Source organism: Balaenoptera physalus (genome assembly GCF_965194825.1).
Source record: "Balaenoptera physalus genome assembly, chromosome: 1".
Lineage (NCBI taxonomy): Eukaryota > Metazoa > Chordata > Mammalia > Artiodactyla > Balaenopteridae > Balaenoptera > Balaenoptera physalus.
The window spans coordinates 17,845,406-17,861,915 of NC_138882.1; the positions used below are offsets into that span (position 1 = coordinate 17,845,406).

General features: G+C 39.5%; 1 long non-coding RNA gene across 3 annotated transcripts in view; it reads right to left on the minus strand.

Moving 5' to 3' along the window:
• Window positions 1–16,510, minus strand: part of LOC309644573 — an 85,165-nt gene that overhangs the window by 54,939 nt on the left and 13,716 nt on the right. Inside the window, exon 3 of one of the 3 annotated variants that reach the window (XR_014254499.1) lies at window positions 3,755–3,869. The exons of the other annotated variants lie outside the window; for them this stretch is intronic. This is a non-coding gene — a long non-coding RNA (uncharacterized lncRNA). The remainder of the gene's footprint in view (window positions 1–3,754; window positions 3,870–16,510) is intronic. 3 annotated transcript variants of the gene reach the window in all.

Genomic DNA, 16,510 nt, shown 5'->3' on the forward strand with positions numbered 1-16,510 from the left:
AAAATACACATGCATTAGATTGATTTTGGTCCCTTTGCTCTACTTTTAGAGGAAAAAATGAATATGAAAATATGTGTTATTTCTGTGATTTTTCTCCCAGGAATTTCCCTTTTTATTTCTCAGGCAAAGTTGGCTGCCATCTGAATAGGAATATAAGGCTCCCTGGTCCTTTTCACCCACCATTATGCAGAGTCAGTTTTCCAGCATTTACAATTTAGTGCATCTTTGGTGAAGCCTGACAGGTACATGGAGGGTTGGTGGAGAGAGGTTGGAGGAAGGTAAGAGGGCTAAGAAAGCAGCCATATAATTTATAATCTTCATGACCATAAAAGCACAGCAAGCAGGTAAGGTCGAGCACACTGTCACGGGGGCACTAGCCAGGCCTCCACAAGCTACAGGGTCTTATTTCATTGTCCTGTGACCTGTATCAGAGTGCACAAAAGTCCCACTCTAGGGCCATAGCTAATCTACTCTGACAGAATAGGAAAACAACTGCATAAGTCTGCAGCTTCCCTTTCCCATAACCAGGAGGCCAAATGCAAGCGACAGAACTACTTTCCTTTGGAGAACCATCGTGACAAGTTAGAGCATCCAGAACTTATGATCAAGCTTTGACTCTGTGCTTTCATAGCTGTTACTGCAATGCTGCCTAGATGGTAAGTGCGTGGGTTTGGAGTTCACATTTTGGTTCTGCCATTTGTGAGCTGGATAACCTTAGCTTCTACTTCAATAAGTTGCATCTTCCTTAACTATAAGATGGTGATCAGAATAAAGCCAAACACTGAGGGTTGTTAAGAGAAATGAAAAAACTAATCCACGTAAGATGCAGAGTACAGGACATGTCCCATAGGAAGCATTTTTTTTTTTTTTAACTTTGGGTTTATTTATTTATTTATTTATGGCTGTGTTGGGTCTTCGTTTCTGTGCGAGGGCTTTTTCTAGTTGCGGCAAGCGGGGGCCACTCTTCATCGCGGTGCGCGGCCCTCTCACCGTTGCGGCCTCTCTTGTTGCGGAGCACAGGCTCCAGACGCGCAGGCTCAGCAATTGTGGCTCACGGGCCTAGTTGCTCCGCGGCATGTGGGATATTCCCGGACCAGGGCACGAACCCGTGTCCCCTGCATTAGCAGGCAGATTCTCAACCACTGCACCACCAGGGAAGCCCCCATAGGAAGCATTTTTTATTATGACAGATACCTCATCAGTCTATGTGTGATATGTCAGGCTAATTTATTTAGACCTGCTTATACATTTCTTGGCTCTTTGTCTTTATCTATTAAAGAGACTGTCCTCAATTTCTACAGGCTAGGCTGATCAACTAGGCAAGTCACAACAATGAAAAACTCACACCTTGACCACATCGTGACAATTACCTGAATAACCAAGGAAACAGTTACAAATGCGGTCTGCAAAGGAGAGCTTCACAAAATGTTAAGCCTGCATGGTTTTCTTATAATCAGTTCTTTTTTTTTTTTTTTATTATTTTAGTATAGTTGATTTACAATGTTGTGCTAATTTCTGCTGTACAGCAAAGTGACTCAATTATACACATATATACATCCTTATTTTATATTCTTTTCCATTATGGTTTATCCCAGGAGATTGGATATAGTTCCCTGTGCTCTACAGTAGGACCTTGTTTTTTATCCATTCTAAATGTAATAGCTTGCATCTACTAACCCCAAACTCCCCCAAACCCCAAACTCTTATAACCAGTTCTTATCCTTCCCTTGACACAGTTCACCTCAGAATAATGTAATAATCACAATAAAGATACAACTAAAGCAAAGTAATTAATTTCATGTGCTGTTTTGCAATCGATGAAACATGATAACGCCTCCAGCAGGTCACAAATAATATCTTACAATAAAAAGCTCCACTAACGTTAAAGAAAGGCTGTACATGGACTCTGAAAACTGAACTCCTTCAGATTAGCCTCTGTATCAATGAGTCCTTTTGTTAGTGGACAAGGAAATAAAGGAGGTAGCAGTCAGCATGCAAGCTTTACTTTTTAGATTCGAAAAGAAGATGATCCATGGGGATGTTTCTGATCTACAGTGAAACATAATATTCTGCTCAGGAGTTAACATTAGTATCACTATATTGGCGAAGGTGGGGCAGGGGGACAGAGGAGACGCTGCATATTTTTTGCTTGTTTCCTCTCTCATCAACTGGAAACATGACAGTGTTAGTAGCAAGTGTTCTATCCGGTGTACAAAAACCGAGCACTTAGGCATTTTTGAGTGATAATTCAATAGGATTAAATTACACTCATGTGACAGCTCAACTTCACTAATGAGGTACATTTCAGTAAACTGTTGCCAGAACTGTCTGGAAGGTTTCTTTAATTTACCAACACGTAACAACATGGAAAAAGCATTAGTCAACTAGATGAAGATGAATAAGCAGTGAGGTCTAGGGGTATTTTACATTAATACCTGACAACCTGAAAGGGTTTTTTCACCTGTTCTATTTAGCCCAAGGCAGGCACAGAATCACTGGTACCTGTTAGTGTGATTGACTTACCAAAGCAATGAAGGGAATTACCTAGAAGAAGGCTGAGTGGAAAATGTGCCAGAGAAATTTCTTTTCCTTCCAGTTAACAGGAAGCATGTTCCTTGCAAAGTGGGGGATGGTAGCCCTAAAGTTGAAAGAATGTTTCAAAGCTTTTCAGATGGCTACACCAACATTTTCATTTTCAAATTCTTTGAGTTTGTCCTTACAGATGAAAAAATCTGTCTGTATAGATTTCTAGCCAGATGTTGATTGGGGATAGTGTAAGGTGCTCAACTAAATAATTTATTCCAAGCCAAGAAAAGAAAGAAAATATAGGAAACATGGAAGAACAGTAAATAGGAGACAAGGAAATATGCTTATGAAGGCATCAAATGCTTATCGAAAAGATGCTCTAGCTAAGATTATACTAGCCAATAAGAAGGCCATGAAATCATTTGTATCCTTTGAAAAATGTCCCCAAACTACTGTTCTTCTCGTGTCTGGCAAGTAGTATGTTTGAAGAGAGAAAGCCGACTCTAAGTGGATAAACATGGCAACCATTAGGGGGCGCTACAGATTCCAAAATAGATATTTATGTACCAAAGTCTACCTGTTTCACTAGACTCACAGACATAGAACACAAACTTATGGTTACCAAAGGGGAAAGGTTGGGGGGATAAATTAGGAATTTGGGATTAAAATATACACACTACTGTACATAAAATTGATAACCGACAAGGACCTACTTACTATATAGCACAGGGAACCATACTGAATATCTTGTAATAACCTATAATGGAAAAGAATCTAAAAAAGAATAGATATATAGGTATATGTATAACTGAATCACTTTGCTGTACACCTGAAACTAACACAACATTGTAAATCAACTATATTTCAATGAAAATTTAAAAAACAAAATATAATATAGTAAAAAAATAGTTATTCTCCATACCTAATCATCCTAAAAATGTTAATGTATTGATATATTCTCAAGGGAAGGTGTGCTACAAAGAAGAGGCAGAAGCAAAGATGGAAATACTTTCTTACTACATCTGTTGGCCAGAAATTACTCGAAACCACTGAGCATTTTAGAAGAATTAGGAGAAAAAAAGAATCAGTGACACCTTTAACTCTTGAGTATCAAACACATTAGAGAGGATTGTCGGTTTAACTAACCCAAACTATCAGCTAATCCATAAACCACATCTGTTTAGCTTTGAGAGAATAAAGTTTATAGGGTTTCTTTGCAGCAAGTTACCTTTCTCATTTCATCTTGATATGGCGATTATTCCAGTGGTTTTGCATATCCAGAACACACGGTGATTTGTCGGAGGCCCTTGGGAGACAGGCTAGGAGGGAGATGATGGAAAAATCTAAAAGACAAGAAACCGACTTTTCATAGTTTCAGCTGTGTCAGCTAAAAGTATACTACCTGAGTGGTAACAAAGGTGAGAAAACCATTCAGCAGTATTGTCAATACACACACGTACATATAAATGTCAAGCTGGATTTTGGAGTAAGACAGAAGTTCTGCCAATAGAAAAGCTCTAGGAGGTCTGAAAATACTGATGAAGGGTATGCTGAACAGAATGGAAAGTATTACAAAAGGGCCAGCTAATTCCAGAAATGACTCCTTTTGCTGGCCTCAGACACTATCTCTGACTCTCTGAACATTATTTCCAGTCTCAATGATAATCATAATAACAATAATTGCTAAAACTTTCCCCATGTTCTGTTATTCACAAAAACTTCCATCGCCTCATTTGCTCCTGTGAGGTACGTAGGGTCAGTATTTTTATAAAACTTGACAGATGAAGAAGCTGACTTCAGCAACTGCCCACTCAGGCTGCAAAAGCAGCCAAATAAGACACAAACTCAGGTCCTCTGACTTCAAATCCAAGTACTTCATTTTCACTGTGCTGAAATGTCATGGAACGTCTAGAGGCAAACTTGCAGATTTTGAGCAGGGCTCGTACAATCCAAGTGGGAATTAAATATCTTGGCAGGTTTTTGATCAGAGTGATCCTCATAGAGAATTCGAGAGGAAGGATTCCATCTTTCCACAGTCAGGCTAGGCATCTGGAAGACCAGCAACTTGATTCTATCTTTCCTTTACTTTTCTCTAACTATATAAAAAACACGGACCTGGCAGTTTCCAAAGTAGTGAAGGCCAAGCCTTCTTTCTGAGTTCTTTTTTTTTTCTTACTCTATTACTTTTTTATTAGTGGAAGCAATAGAACACAAATATGAGGAACAGTATTTGTAGATTTTTCCAAATATCTCTGTTACATAAATTTCTAGAAGTAGAATCACTGGGTTCAAAAATATGCACATGTAATATTTGATTTATATAGCTAAACTGCTTTCCATTGAATTCTACTTTTTTTTAGTTGAAGTATAGTTGATTTCCAATATTGTGTTAGTTTCGGGGTACAGCAAAGTGATTCGGTTCTATACACACACACACACATATGTATACACATATACAAACACACACATATATTCTTTTTTCTATTCTTTTCCATTATAGATTATTACAAGGTATTGAATAGAGTTCCTTTGCTATACAGTAAATCCTTGTTGTTAATCTATTTTATATATGTTAGTATGTATCTGTCAATCCCATACTTGAGTCCTTTCACATTACAGAACAATATAAAATTAATAATAAAAGCAAACTAGCAACAGAGAAGGAAAATAAGACATCATGCCTATAAAATATTTTAGTATAAGGTCTCAGTTGAAAACACTTATCTGCACAGTAATACTTTTCTCACACAACAGTGTGCATATAGTAGTTGCTAAAGCTTGGACCATATCTACTTATAAGACAGTTCTAAACAATGTTAGGTCAAAAGAATTGTCTGGCTGTATTCTGACCAAGTAAAAATTGTCAAGCAATAGCTTGATGTAAACAGTTTTAAATTAAAAATGAACAATCAAATTTTGTCTGGGATTGACTCAGCTATCTGGTCGATTATTCTGTAAAGTTTAAACAATATTCATAGCCCACAATAGTTAAGATTTTTTGACTGCTTACTGTGAGCCAGAAACTGTGCATTTACAAGCATTATGTAATTTCATACTGCTACAGTTATATGAATGTCGGTGCTGTTATTAGCCACGTAGAGAAGAATGCAAAAAACAGACTTAGAGCCTAGGTAACTTGCCCACATTATACAGCTAGTAATCAGTCGAGTTACCACTTGAATCCAGGTCTGTGTTATTTCAGAGTCTAAACCCTTTACTATGTCCACTTGACTCTACCTTGGCCAGATACTCTCAATTAACTTCCCAATGTTCTGCTATATTCCTAATTCTGGTTATCAAACCCAGAGATAGCTTACTTTAGAAAGATGGAATGAAGTTAAATCAACTGAGTGCAAAATAGAACACACTTTAATAGGATAGCTTGCTTTCTGTAATGGGGTAGTTTGGCGCCAAGCTGAGTAACCAGTGCATGGCCAGGAATAGTATCAGAAATGATTCTTTTCAAATAAGAAATTAATCTTCCAGATATACTTGAATTCAAATATAAAAATGTATTACAAAGATTTTAAAATTGTGTGTAATAGGAAAAGACACAAAATTTAGATGGAACCAGAAGAATAAATAAATTATGACAAATACATACAATAGAGTACTGTGCAACCTTAAAAGAAATTAAATAGATTAATGTGTGCTAATACAGATCAGTCACCAAGACATACTGTTACATGAAAAATCAAGGCTCTGACTAGTATGACCAGTAAGTTACCAAACAGATCTTAAAAGATAGACATACAAATTCATGCAAAATAGAGTATCACTGGAGAGATCTACAAGATCCTGGTATTGTCTCTGGAGAGGGTTAACTGTGATTCAGAGAAAAGAGAAAGTCTACTTTTTACTACATAATTATTTGTATTGTTCTATCTTTTATCATGTACATAAATTACTTAAAAGTATTTTAACATTAGTAAATAATAATAGGTGTGCAATCTATGTTTGTGGATCTGAACAATGATTGGAACACATGGGTCATGCCAACCTAGAAGCATTGGACTTGGAAACAGACAAAAAAAAAATTTAATTTGGCTCTGTCACCAACTAGCAGGGCAGGGTTTGTGTAAGGGACTTAAATCTTTTAGCTACAATTTCATGTATGGGAAATTGGTATAACAGTATCTCATAGATTCTCAAGGATGAGATGAGATAATATACAGTAAAGCATTCTCTGAAGTGTAAAAATGCAAGGAATTGTTATTGTTTGTTGTTGCTGAAGCAGGCTCTGGTTCAGATTAGGAAGCCATGTCTTCAGAAAGGGAGGACTTACCACGTATAGCCTGACTTGCCACGCCAAGCAGATCAACCAAATATCTGCCAAATATCCACTTCACTTTGTACCATATTCCCATTCTTTTGCAACTAGATGTGAAAATATTTATGATTTCTCCTTTAGAAAGGGGAAAATGTTTGTTTGCAGAAATGGTGGTTTCTTTGGGGTAGAAGGTAAACGTGAGAGGGACCTCGGCAAGATGGAGGGAAACAATCTTGTTCCTTTAAAGAAGAAGGTGAAGAGGAGAGAGGAGTGGATAAAGGCTGAGACCAGCGAAAGATAGGGCGCTCAGCAATGTGACCTCACCAGACCGCTTGTCATTAGAATCACAGAATGGCGGACATGAGTAGCGTTTAGAAGAAGCAACCTAAAAAGCTGAGGACAACACACACAGGGTCTCTCAAGGCAATAGAGACAGGGAGAATGAGAGTGAGGTTAAGAGAGAGATGCACAGGAAGTAAAAACCCAGGACCTCTCAGAAATATAAGGAAGAATCTTGGACTGTCACAGACATGGATTGGGATCCAGGTTTACCCCAGAAGTCCGAGGGGCAGGGGCCCCAGCTGGCCGCAGGGTAACGTACTGTTTCCCCAGATACATGCTTGGCCAGCAGTACGCCCGAGTATTAGACCGAGTTTACAGAATGCAACTCCTGGACAGCCAGCCCAGCGGATTGATTGTCCACAATCAGCAGGAACATTCCTGGGTGAAGCGCAAATTGCTTTCCCCGGTGCTTGACCCTTCCAAAGCGTAATGGTAATTGCTGCTGTGTGGCAAGCTGGGCTTATGCCCAACACAGGGGTTAGTGCCCTCCCCTCAGGAAGGCTACCAAGGAGTAGGGACTACACACATCACATCTGATTGTGACAAATGCCTAGTTTACCTGCTAATCAGTGCACAGTAGTAGGTATTTTGTAATCTCACCAAAGCAGAAGACCCCACACATCTCAGCTCAAAACAATCAAATCAAATCTACTGCTTTTATATATTTCTGGTAAGAAATGAAATACATTCAGTCTTAATCACATGAGCAGTCAATCAAATATCAAATTGAAAACAATGAACTACAAAGAGCCACCTCGAAGTCACTTAGCATTGATAAATTAGTAATGTATTATTAAATTATTCATATCTTTTTTTCTTCCTTCGGACTATAATGATGTACTGTACACAGCACTGATCATTTACTTGGGCTGAGTCCATTCATTTAATTATGCTGCTAAACTTGGTAGGCCAATTGGTCATCATGAGAGTTTCCAGGCAAGCTTATCACAAATATATAGAACATGTTCCTTATTGTCCCCAGTGGCTAAGTGCTAAAATGCTATTTAGTGCTCAGAAGGTTAATGTCCTGCTTATGTAAATTGTCCAATTTAACATTCAGCAGCGGTATCATAAATTCTGGCTCCAGGATTTCATTAAACGTATGTTCAAACTAGTTGACCTTAAAGGTTAACAAGCACAAGTTAAACAGGACAATTATTTAACTCACTTCTTATCAAGAGACTGAAGTGTACTAGCCATTTAATAGCTCCGCAGACTTCACAATTAGAATTCTTAGAAGGTCTCTGATAAAACGGCAGGTCATGAATTTTCATACGGATGTCAGATAATAACTATTTATCTGCACTTGTTTTTTCTTTCTTATAAACTTAAACTTTGATCTTAACATTCAATTAGAAATGAGTCCACAGAGAAGGACTAGGTAACTCAGGTTGCTAGGGTTCACCTTCATCTGGGTCTGCACGGGGATTTAAAACATCATTTATGTGTCGTCATTCATGAAAATTAACATGAAAGTCAGGGACTCACCATTAAATGTGCAGAGCTCAAATGAAGCATGGGGCCCAACACTGAGTTACAACATGTCTTTTACCGGTTTGGGACATTAGACTAAACATTTGATTCTTTTCTTAAAAGACCCCCAAATGCCTATTAACCTCCTGGAAAAAAAAATGCATTCTCCTTTGCTTTTATATTATGATGCGTTTTAATATGACAGAAAGTTAGATGATTCAAGACATCCTTTTCCTCGCCAGTCTGGTTTCTTCTCCTGCTCTCCGTGGGCATTTTTTGTGAAACGGGAGCGAATCTCTGGAAGTGATCGCTAAGGCCGTGTTACCTACGCTGGGGGGAAGCTTGGAGCGAAGCCCGTGGGCTGACGTTTGCACGTGCTTCTCTCTGCGGGAGGATCAGGCAGTGGCTTCGGGGATGCATTAAATTGGTGACCACACACCAGCAATCTCAACAGTTGGTGGCCACTGTCCACCAGGAAAAGGTACAGAAACCTTCTTTCCCTGCAGGTTGAACTGTTTAGACGGCAGGCTCTTTGGAAAATAAAGCAGCTCATAAGAGCAAATAGGACTTTATTAATAAATCATGAACTGAATTCCTGTTAGGAGCTGAAATGAAGCAAAATGGGTCCAATTTGCCTGTAGGTACATTGCGGGTGTGATAAGTAATTTTTAAAATTTGGTAATGTGCGTTAAAGGTAATTAAATGTAACGATAGAAAAGGGAGAGATGGATAGATACATGGATAGATGGATAAATAGGTGTTAAATATATCTATGCTTGGCCCAGTTCCTCTTTCTGCCTTCCTCATTCCCCCAGAGGTTACTTATTTTTAGGAGCTGTTAAAAAAAATAATAATATAAGGAAGAAATATTTTCTAGCATGAAAAGATGTGACAGTGTTTTATACCCTCCTGTGTTGCTCTTCATCCAAACTTCATCTTTTGAATATTGGCTTCAAATCCTGCCTGAAAGGGGACATAAATAAAGCGAAATGGCTAATGGACTAAAAACACTTATGATCAGCTTTTCATAACTAACATTATTGATAGCTTCTACCGCGCAGGCACCTGCACACAGTGCAATATCCATTTCTAAAGTAAGATTTAGAGCCCTATTTGCAATAAAAAGGCTAGCACATGCAAATAAAGAATTCGAGAGTGAGGCCGGCAATGGCCTCCCCCAAGAGAGGGAGGAAAGACCTCTTTCCGTAGCAGAACTGACCACAGGGGACACAGAACACTTTTTCAGATTTCAGACGTGGCTGTGCATTTCACAGCATCCTGGGAGGGTCTTCAGGGCCAGAAAATTGTTAAGTCCTTAATTTGGAAACAACCACTTCTTTCTACTCAATGGCTTAGTATTTGCACTTGGTCAGGCAAATAAATTTGCATTTCTGTACATTGAAACAATAACAAAATCGTTTTGCAGGAAATGTAACACAATACAAATAAGGAAGCAGGCAAGATGGGAATATTTTCATGGAGTCTGGTGCTTTCCATGTCCATTTTAAGGTGATTTTCCTGTTGTTGTTGTTGTTTCTTCCTGTAAAGATTTCTATTTTAGCAGACAGTTGAAGAAAAGCCTTTGTGATGACTAGAAATTTATTTTGTGTTCAAAAATTTTCTTATCAATAACCCTCTCTTTAAAAATATTTTAGCTGTAGTAAAAATAAGAAGATGCTAGCAAAACAGAAAGTCTTTTATCTGCTTCTTGTTATTGAGATAGCGTTTGGAAGGCATAATTTTCTTCTCTTTTAGTTCTTACTATTCCCATCTATCTCAGCAAAAAAAATTTTTTTTCCTTCAAACTCTGGACTTTATTATTCTAAAAAAATTAAGTTCAGATTACATAGGAAACTGGAAATTATGGCTTTATTAAATTAAATTAATTCAAAAGAGCATTGGATTTGTGGGACTTGTATAGTTACTCATAGCTACAGCTTCTATTACGGTAGGATCCCCTCCTTCAATTATATTGAAAATATGAAAATATGAATCCCAGTATACAGTCCCCCTTGGAACTGTGCATTAATGTTAGAGATTGTCACCTCTGTACTCTAAAGAATAGTGATAGTTCCCAAGTTATATAGCAATCAACAGCAAAACATTTCTCCCTCCCTTCAGAATCTCATGGTACTGCAAAGTATTACTGAGAGAGAAAAATGTTTTATACGGGAAGTTGCAACAAAGATTTCACACATAACAGTATCAGTGTTTAGCTGTGAGTCCCTATTTTTGTCCTTTCTTTTGTCCGAATTTGAGTGTAACAGAGAACAAAGAAAGACATGAAAAGGAGGATGCAAAATGACTGCAAACTCTTCATAAGTGGCAAACTCATTGCTCAGAGACAAGCTGAGGCCTCATTGCTGATGACAGACACAGCCCGGATGCCCGGATGCAAGCAATGCTACCTGGGAGGGATCTGGGAACGATGAGACAAGTGTGACGCTGCTCCCCCCATCCCCTCACCCCACCCACTCCCACCCAGAGCAAAGAAAGGGCCAGCAGTCCAAATCACAAATCCAGCCTGCTGCAGGCGAACAGCGACCCAGACAGTGTCCACTATGTGAGAGACAGCTCAAAGGGATGTTCAAGTCTTGTGACAGCTAGGGTTGTGACATATCAGGAATGAGTGGCAGCTGGGTGAAGACAAGTGGAAGACACCCTAGCATAAGAGAGGGAAGGAGGTTGCCATGAGTTGAATTGTCTCCCCCAGAAAGATATGCTGAAGTCCTCATCTTTGGTCCCTGTAATATGAGCTTATTTGGCAGATGCAATCAAGTTAAGATGAGGTTGTACTGTATTAGAGTGCATCCTAAATCTAATAACTGGTGTCCTTATAGAGAGAGAGAGATTCAGAGACAGAGAGAGAATGCCATATAATGATGCAGGCAGAGACTGGAGTGATGTATATTCAAGTCAGGGAACTCCAAGGATAGTGGGCAACCACCAGAAGCTAGGAGAGGGGCATGGAACAGCTGTCTCCCTCAGAGTATACAGAAGGAACCAACCCTGCTAAAACCTTGATTTCAGATTTCTAGTCTCCAGTATGATGAAAGAATAAATTTCTGCTATTTTAAGCCAACTGGTATGTGGTACTTTGTGGCAGCCCTAGGAAACTAATACAGAGGTGAATAGGAACTTGACCTACTTCCTTCTTCCCATTTTCTCCTAGCAGTTCCTGAACCAGAATCTGTTCTGGTATCTTTCATACTCTCCTGAACAGACTCTCAGACTGACTGGCACTGATTACACTAAATGCAGAGAATCACCATGCAGAAGTCTTGATGTCCTATCTCAAATTGGACCTGCCTCTTGGTCAATGATGTCAGTAGCCAGGAAGTGCGTCTTGATTATGCTCTAGTTCCTCAGAATTGATTTTGAACTTCTATTAATTCCTCCTTACATCCTCAAATTAAAAAAAAAAAAAAAAAAAAAAAAGGTCCTCGGCTCTCTTCTTCCATATTTTCCTCTAAAAACCGTCATGGCTTGGGCCTAGCTCCCTTTCACCTTCTAAAAGTTTACCAAGTATCACACTTACATGGTCATGCGCTTTATGGCAGGCAGGAACAGGCAAACGTAACTGCTAGATTGCATTTAGAGCTTAGGTTTGGGGCTTAAACTCCTTTGATGGAGGGAGAATAATTCTGGCAGCCTCTGCAAGCCTATCCTCAGATACTATGTCATGGTCTTCCTGCAGTGTTGATGCCTAAGAGCTTTTCAGACAAGACTGCCTGGCAGTAGTTCTCAGTTTAAGGTTAGATAATCATAACGATGTCAAGTTTGGCCACATGTACAATCGCCACCATCTGTAACATCCACAACTCACAACCGTGACTCCAAAAAAGAAAGGTTTGGAGTTATGAATGGCAGACCATTTTGTATCAGGTTTCCAATGCTCATGACCTGTCCAGGGTTGGATTAATATGACACAAATGCCAGGACTAATTTTCACCCTCAGTATATAATTATTCAAAATGAGTTACTAATGACACAGCACGTATATGTGTGTATGTGTGTGTGTATATCTTCTTGACACCATTACAATTACTCATATACTCTATACAAAGCTCCCATAAGATCTTCCCCAAAAGAACTCTTTAAAAATTTAAAAAAAGTTTTTTTACACAATTTTAAAAGTTACTTTCCATGTACAGTTATTACAAAATATTGGCTATATTCCCCATGTTGTACAATACATCCTGCAGCCTATCTTACACCCAGTAGTTTATACTTCCCCCTCCACTGCCCCCCCAACTGGTAACCACTAGTTTGTTCTTTATATCTGTGAGTCTGCTTCTTTTTTGTTTTATTTACTAGTTTGTTGTATTTTTTAGATTCCATATATAAGTGATATCATACAGTATTTGTCTTTCTCTGTCTGACTTACTTCAGTTAGTATAATGCCCACTAAGTCCATCCATGTTGCTGTAAATGGCAAAATGTTGTGCTTTTTTATGGCTGAGTAATATTCCTGTGTGTGTGTGTGTGTGTGTGTGTGTGTGTGTGTGTGTGTGTGTATGTACCACATCTTCTTTATCCATTCATCTAATAATGGACACTTAGGTTGCTACCATATCTTGGCAATTGTAAATAATGCTGCTGTGAACATTGGGGTGCATATATCTTTTTGAATTAGTGTTTTTTTCCAAAAGAACATGTATTCAACAATTTAAGGGAAAAAAACCCACCTTGTTGTATAATTTCCCCTTCACTAACTTTCCTGACCCTACTTCCAAAAGTCAACTATAGTTAACACCCAAGGCATATCATGGGATTAATGAAACCATCAAAACCTTCACAACTAACAGGAGAGATCTCATTTACTTAAATTTATGTCTATAGTTGTGAAAATGAAACATAATTTTAAAGGACTCCTTCTGCTGTGGAAGTTTTCCTCTGTTATAACTTCCGTGTAAAATTGAATACTCTTTGCCATTAACAGGGGGGCCAAAGGGATTCATTAAAGCACTAGCCTGTTATTCCAGGGGCTTCTAACTAGCTGAAGGGAGAGAGAGAAACAATGAATCATGAGCATCCCTTTTGCTTTGCCTGCATGTCTCTTTCCCCTTTCCTCTTATATGTCTCCTTCTTATACCTCATGGATTAAACACCTAGTAGACAAACGGACATTAAGTAAAGGCAGACATGAAACCATTTCAAGGATCTGATGTGGAAGAATGAGTATGAATTTGGAAGGCAGGGAATCCTAGTGCATCACTTACTAAGCTGTGACCTTTGGCAAGGAAGTTCACTCATTCACTCAACAAATACATAATGACCACCCACTCTGAGCTGGCCACTTGAGTTACAACAACAAATAAGGCAGATGTGGGCCCTTCACTCAAAATATTTCATTCTATTTAACTGTCTTCTCCAAAGCTCAGCTTCCTCCTCTGTTAATTTGGCATAATTATAACATCAAATTCATGTGGAAAGTGTGAGGAAAGGAATGAGATACAATACAGGTGAAGGAATTGTGAAGCCCAGTAAAATTAGCTATTATTTCCACTGGATAGGAAATACCTTAAGAGTAAAAACGGTTTGCTATTTGCCTTTAGCATGCCCTGCACCTTGCACAATGCTTGGCGTTTAGTAGATACTCAGTGAAAATTTATTGTATGATTACGAACACCAGTAGAGATCAGATTAGTCACTTCCTCATCTGCTTTTCACAATTGGTAGAGCACTTTGAACAATACACGATGTGAGAGCATGTTATGTTCATCTTGGTATTCTTCGTGCCCTTCTTTACCTGACACAATCGCTGGAGCATAGATGGTGCTTGGAATTTATTTGAGTAAAATGTCTGTCAGTTAATAATGATTTCAAATAGAAAACTGAAGCGGGGAAGGATCAGCACTCAGCTGTGTCTGCTCCATGCCCTGCAGAACCGGTGTCCATCACAGCCCTCTCTCGCCGGCCAGCTGCCAGTACTGAGGATTTCATGATCAGCTCCACCCAGGTTTGGAAACGACCCTGAATATGCTTGTTAGTGTATAAGAGACTGGGTGGATGTTGGACAAGGTTTCCCTGTGGAAGGGACTCAACATAACGTTTAGGTCATGAGAGGGTAGAGTTGTAGGAGAGGGACTATATCCTTCAGGGAAAATAACATACACGAGGGACTGAAAATGGGAGATAAGATGGAAATTTTGTGAAACAAAGAAATCCACCATGCCTGAAGCATAAGTCAGGAGGAGAGTGGTCCAAGATGAGGGGTGGGCAGGGGCTAGGGCTGGGCTGGCAACCTCCGCACTATTGACATTTGGGGCCAGAAAATTCTTTGATGTGGAGTTCTGTCCTGTGCCTTGTGGATGGCTGGCAGCACAATCACCATATGCCAACAATACAGCCCAGTGGGATGACCAAGAATGTCTCCAGATACTGCCAAAGGCCCCTTGGGGGAAATACTTCTGAGATTGAGAACCACTAGGCTGCTAGGCCATTGCAGGGCCTTGCAGGTCACATAAAGAAGTATAGGAGATCACTGTGACCTGACTTGCAGTTTGAAGAAATCATTTCCTGCTGAATCCATGCAGGGAGACCAACTGGGAGGCCATGGCAAGAAGTCCATTGGAGGGAAAATGGAGGTTTTGACCAAGATAGTGGCAGTAGGATGGACAGAACCTGGTAGATTCAAGAGATATTAGGAAGTAGAATGCGAGTGGTATTCATAATCTTGCCAGGCATCTTTTTTCTGACCTTTTTCACTGTGCTATTTGACCCTACTCAAGGACTGGGGAAGAACCAGCAGAGCAGGTCTTCTTGTTAATACCCATCTGATTTCAATTGGTTACATCTTTTTTTCTGATTCAGGAGAACTCTTTGCTTATTACGTATTGCTTATCAATATAATTTCTAACTCTTTACTTTTTTTTTTTAATTTTTTAAATTAATTAATTAATTTATTTATTTATGGCTGTGTTGGGTCTCCATTTCTGTGCGAGGGCTTTCTCCAGTTGCAGCATGCGGGGACCACTCTTCATCGCGGTGCGTGGGCCTCTCATTATCGCGGCCTCTCTTATTGCGGAGCACAGGCCCCAGACACGCAGGCTCAGTAGCTGTGGCTCACGGGCCCAGTTGCTCCACGGCATGTGGGATCTTCCCAGACCAGGGCTCGAACCCGTGTCCCCTGCATTGGCAGGCGGACTCTCAACCACTGTGCCACCAGGGAAGCCCAAACTCTTTACTTTTTATTAAGGTTGACATTGGAACTGTCTGTGAAGGACATTGTTTGCATTTCCTTTGGAAGAGAAGCTCAGGCCACACAGGCCCATTTTGATTATCTACCTGTTTTTCCTGGAGGCAGGAAATTACTAGAAGCTTGTCAAAGCAGTTCCCATCCTTCCACTGATCCCCGTTTTACAAGGAAACTCAGGGAGGAATCCCAAGTATAAAGGACAAAAAAAATAGCATTGATGAGTCTACCACAATCTGAGCACTTGCTGAAGTCAGCAAAATGGTCTTCTGGTTTATCTCACAGAAAAATCAACAGTTGTCAGAATATATTTATTACCCTACTTAGTGGATTTCAGGAACCATCTCATCATGACCCCCCTCGCACAGTATAAGGCCTTTTCCCTTAGTAAAAGGAGGAACCAAAGGTCATAGCTTCCCTGCAACTTCTGTCCACTAATTAGAGAGATCCTTTACTAGGTGAGGCTGAACATAATTGGGCCATTACCTAATCCCATTACAAAATAAAAAATATACGATTTCATTTTTGTTGGTTTTCCTGTGAGTGAGACACAGATCATCAATGGATAGTCAAAGTGTAACAAGAATATTACTGATGGGTTTTCTAAATGTGAGATTCCAGCTCCAGGGATTCTATTTATATTCCTCACATTAAAGAACCTGAATGGACAGGCAGCCATTTGGGCCCTACTTCTGATCCAA